The sequence below is a fragment of the Orycteropus afer genome, unplaced genomic scaffold (assembly GCF_000298275.1).
Source record: "Orycteropus afer afer isolate SDZICR_OR568_19922 unplaced genomic scaffold, OryAfe1.0 scaffold00376, whole genome shotgun sequence".
NCBI lineage: Eukaryota > Metazoa > Chordata > Mammalia > Tubulidentata > Orycteropodidae > Orycteropus > Orycteropus afer.
Genome location: NW_006921963.1, coordinates 674,781 through 680,312, shown reverse-complemented (window position 1 = coordinate 680,312; position 5,532 = coordinate 674,781). Strand labels below are relative to the sequence as shown.

The following is a 5,532-nucleotide window of genomic DNA, read 5'->3' as shown; positions in this document are numbered from 1 at the left end:
TTTTTTTTTTTTTTTTTTTTTGGTTTTTCGTGGTGTAATGCCTAAGGCATTTGACTGCTAACCAGAAGGTTAGCAATTCAAACCCACCACCACTCCTCAGAAGGAAGACTGGGCAATCTACTTCCGTAGTGATACTGCCTCGGAAACCCAAGGAGGGGTCGCTATGAGTTGGATCCAACTCAACAGCAGTGAGTCTGGTTTTGGTTTTTTTGATTGCCCATTCTAATTCAGTGAAGCAGAATATTAAAGTGAGAGAGAAGAAAGGGTGAGAAAGGAGAATGACTACAGGGAGATCACTCTTCATATCCAAGAAGCTTAGTTAGAAAAGGAGGGCAAGCGCTATGACTGGAGGGGCCAACAGAGCAGAGGGAGACCTGAGCATGTTCACATGCTATGGGAAGGGACGAACAGAAAGGAGACCCTGAGGAAAGCTGGTTCTGCAGTAACGGGAGGAGGATTCCCAAAAGATGGAGGAATTAGTCTTAAACAGGGCCAGGAGGCACAGAATAAAAACAGGTAAAGACAAGTTCAGATAAGCTGTCGACAGGAAGGCAGGGGATCTAACTTCTTGACTTATTGTTTTGTGGAGGCAACAAGCGACAGCTGCCAAGATGAAGTCTTCAGTAACAGCCAGGGTTAGGACATGCCTCACGGCATACCGTTGGGTCACACAAACTGTCAGAAGCATATCAGCTCCTGTTCCGAACCTTCTCCCTTACTCATTTCCAATGGGAAGAAAGGAAAAGGGAAAAAAACGTTCTCGGCATACACATCCCAAACTTGTTAGTCTGTGTCCAAGCCGGTATTTCAGGCACAGGATCCATGTGAATTGCAGGGTGGAGACAACTGCGGATTGTTTATCAGGATTATGTTAGATGTGGCATTTATCCACCAATCACTACATACAAGGCACCATGCTAAGGCTGCTCAACTAGATTTCTGTTGGGCCCAACTAAGTCAGCAGCAAGGCTTCCACAAGCCTCTGTAACTAAGGCAGAAATAGCTCTGGGCCAACGCCACCCTAAATCACTACACCATACACCATACATGAAGGGCAATTACACAGAAAGGAAAGCCTCGGTGCTCAGACACAAACACAAAGCCGCCTTTCTGCTGCTTCTTCCCTCTTCATAATGGTCACTTTGTCCTACTGCGGATACCCAGGGGACTGCTTCTTCTACCTCTTCTGCAGACAAAACAAAACAGAATAATCTAATAACCAATCCTTTAGCCTAGATCACGGAATAAAGAAAACTGTGGACGGCGAGAAGCCTGTGTTCAAACCCTGCTCTGCCACAAACCACAGCTTATTGGAGGCAACTCCCCGACCTGTGGTCCCTGATTTACAAAACAAAGCAGTTGAGCAAGGCCATCAAGAGGGTCCCCGGTCCCCCAATCTCAACCCACCCTCATCCCCTGAAGTCCCAGCTAGTGGTCTGGTTTAGGCCACATCTGACACTGCTGTGGTCTACCCTTTATGAATTTTTCATAATTAAACCTTAGTTTATTTGGTTTGTTAAGTTTAATCCTTCTGCATTTTCATAGTTTCTAAAAGTTGATTATCATTATATATACATATATAGGAGCTCTGGTAGCATAGTGCCTAAGGCACTTGACTGCTAACCAGAAGGCTGGCGGTTCAAACCCACCAGCCACTCCTCAGAAGGAAGGCTGGGCAATCTACTTCCGTAGTGATACTGCCTCAGAAACCCAAGGAGGGGTCGCTATGAGTCAGGGCCGACTGGATGGCACATAACAACAACAACAACAAATATATACACACACACACAGAAGCACTGCTACAATCTGAGAAATTATTTAGATTAATCATTTCTATTTAAAATAAAACTTCCAGAAATTAACTTTACTACAGAAGTGCTGCTGTCTATTTTAAAGAATCTGCGTATGGTACCTCTGTTTAGGAGAAACACTAAGCTGAGTCCAGGACTTAAAGCCAAACATCCTGGTGACTGCTGTTTACTGCCACCTGGTTAGCTCCCTACTCAGAGAGACCCCACGTACAAGGAAACGAAACCAAATGAAATGAAATCTGCCCATTGTGACCCACAGGGTTTTCATTGGCTGATTGTCAAAAGTAGATCACCAGCCCTTTCTTCCTACTCTTAGTCTGGAAGCTCCACTGAAACCAGCTCAGCATTATAGCAACACGCAAGCCTCCACTGAGAGACAGGTGGTGGCTGAGCGTGAGGTCCAGTGGCCAGGAATCAAACCTGGACCTACTGCCTGGAAGGTGAGAGCTCTCCACTGAACCAGCACTGCCCCACCTGCACATCCTACTGTTAGTAAATTTGACCATTGCAGTAGTATTCCGCTCAGTTAGGATGATCCTTCACATAAAGTTACTAAATGATAAAGGAAAAGTCAAACACACTTGTAGGGTTTTCAGCTTTCAGAAGATTTGAAATAAATACTGCAGGTCTACAGCTACAAAGAGTGAACGTTTCTCCTTTGAAGGGGGGGGGGGGGGAATGAGTCTTACACATGGCCCAGAAAAGAAAAGAGTTAAGTCCATGCTACTGGGGCAATAAAGTTAGAGGCTCTTTCTTTCTGAGGACGTACTGCCCTAGTAAAAGGCACAGCATTGCAGGCTCCAGGGAAAAGGCATCAGCTGGCTCAAGACATCCTTTACTTGATCCCAAGATGGAGACAACAAAGTAATGGCCATTGGTAATTTTCTCCTGTGAGGAATGGATATGGCACTATTAATCTGACATGGTGGACCAGGAATCATGCTGCTGTTCTGGGAAGAAGGTAGCTTGCCAAGACTCATAGAGCCCAATCATCACCCACTTTCTCTGGTTCGATGCCAGAAGAAATGTAGGATTTATTTCCATGATCCTGGGTAAGAAACAGAAGAAGTTGGGAGGACAGTATTACATTTTAAGAGAGAGGAACAGATGAAAGATGAACAACTACGTTCATAGGTGGTATCTGTAAGTGAAATACGGTCTGGACTGCTACTGGAATTAAGAGAATGAAACACACTGGTCTTGAGAGAGGTTTCATCTTCTGAACCTGACTTTCAGAACCACTACTAAGGTGATACAGAATAATTCACTAAAACATAGGAGATGAAATTTGTACGAATGGATGCATACAGTAAGAACAGACAAGATCCATGAAAAACCAGTAATAAAGTGCCTATGCAATACTATGCCATACCAAGGTACAGAATGCAGCCATGGCCAACCAGTGCTCGTGGCCTCCTTCACCCACACTTTACTCCTCAACTTCACCTCTGCTGGGGAGGTCTTTTAACCCAACAGGGCAAAATCAGGTCATGAGAGACCCCACGTATTAGCAAGAATATTCAGAAGAAGTGGAATTTGACAGCCTTGGCAAAAATGGGCCCTAGAAAGAGACCCCTAAGGCCTCCAGACATTTCACACATACTTTTCCTATAACTGGAATGCCCTTCACCACCCTCCCTCAAATCCACTCACTGATGAGGGAAGAGAGAGAAAAGCAAAGGGATAGGAGCTTCCACCCTGGCTGAAGACAGCCCAGGAGGGTACAGAACGCCACACCCAACACTCAACTCTGAGCTCTGTTTCCGGTACAGAGCTTCTCGATCCTTCCAGACAGAAAGGTCTAACACAGTAACTCAAGGATAGGTGTCCCTTTGTATCTGCGTTCTCACTACCCAGGGCCTCATGATGAAAATTCAGGAACCAAACAGATTTAGATAGGAAGAGATATCTGCACAGATCAACTCTGGATTTTAAACAAACTCTTATGTCCCACAGAGCCTTGGTAGACAAAATCATTACTGAAATAAAGACTAGGAAAGGGTACATATCTTATCTAGAAGAGAAAGCTGTAATGTAATGATTGAGAGGTGTTTACTGCATTTTGAGAAATTATTACCAATATTTTAAATCACAAAACTAAGGGTGGATGTACAGTGAAGAACATTAGAGCCAGAATAAAAGAGAGGGAGATAGGAGCGAATACATTACACCACAAGGTGCTCAGCCAGGTGAGCAGCATGAGCCAAGCTTTCCCGGACCGGAAAGCTACATGAGCAGGAAACACCGTAGCCACACAGGACCTCCAGATGACACCAAAAGCAAGAGCAACAAAGGAAAAACAGCTCAAGTGGAACTCATCAAATTAAAAATATTTGTGCCTCAAAGAACTTTATCAAGAAAGTGAAGACACAATCTACAGAACGGGAGAAAATACCTGGGAACCCTGTATCTGGTAAAAGCTAATACCCAAATGCAGTGCGATGGATCACTTTTATATGGCCTTTCTCACCATGGTCTTGTAACTCCCACCAAATGACTGGGTGGGACTATGCAAATAAGGTGCATGGAACCCTTATGAGGGGATTGGTCAGTTTTGCCATGCCACCAGGCTTAAATAAACCATCCCAGAGGCAGAAAGGGAGGACTTCACTACCACCAGAAAGAAAAGCCAGGTGCCGATGCATCCTTTGGACCCGGGGTCCCTGCACTGAGAACCTCCTAGACCCAGGAAACAGATAACACCAGAAAGACAGCATAAGATGGCAAGGGCAGCAGGAGAAGCAGGAGACTGGCAGGAGACGGTGTGGTGGGCTTCCCAGACCATGGGCAGCAGGCTTACTGGTAGAATGGGGTGCTTCTGGGCACTTATCGGTGGAGACAGAAAGTTTTGTAACACTTGCCTGTGCAGGGCAGAGGCCAGGTCAGCCCAAGAGACTCAAGGGGCTGAGGGTCAAGAGGCCAAGGGCCAGGGAATGGCCTACCTGTGGACATGGCCAAGAAGCTGCCCTGACCAAAAACTATGCAGAGTTGCTCCTACTCCTGAATTGTTACTTCTAAAACCCCATAATCATGAGTCCTGTCTGTAAATTCTGTATGGCCATCGCGCCAAATTATCGAACACAGCAGAGAAGTAGAGAGTGCCACGGGAGGGGCAGCTTGTGTCAGAATTGGTGAAAAGGTTGAAGAGAAGTATGCCCGACTGCACTGCACAGCAATCAGCTCTGGGCTGACGCTGGGTGACTCTGTCTCCCCCTCGGCAAGTTAGAGGAGGCCAGATGCCTTCACCACGCCATTTTTTACACCAGAATATATAAAGAATTTCTACAACTCAACAACAAAAATACAAACAACCCAATATAAAAATGGGTGAAAAGATATGAATAGAAACTGCTCCAATGATATACAAATGGCCAGTAATCACAGGAAAAGTTGCTCAAGGCTGTTAGTCATTAGGCAAATGCAATCAGAACCACAGTGGGATATCACCTCACACCTCACACCTCACACGCACTAGGATAGCTATTATCAGAAAACCAGAAACCAACAGTGCTGGTGAGGAGGCGGAGCAAGTGAACCACCGTCTGCCCAAGCAGCTCCACTTCCAGGTACACACTCCAAAGACCTAAAAGCAAGAATTCAAACAGATACCTGGAAACCAAGGTTAACTGCAGCATTATTCACAACAGACAAAAATGTGGGAACAACTCAAGTGACCATCAACAAACGAACAAATAAAATGTGGTCTATCCATACAATGGAA

The 5,532-nt window shown here is 45.4% G+C and overlaps 1 protein-coding gene across 1 annotated transcript in view; it reads right to left on the bottom strand.

The window, feature by feature from the left end:
* The window catches only part of USP31 (ubiquitin specific peptidase 31), a 148,956-nt gene that overhangs the window by 82,037 nt on the left and 61,387 nt on the right, over nt 1-5,532 (bottom strand). The gene's annotated exons all lie outside the window — the stretch shown is intronic.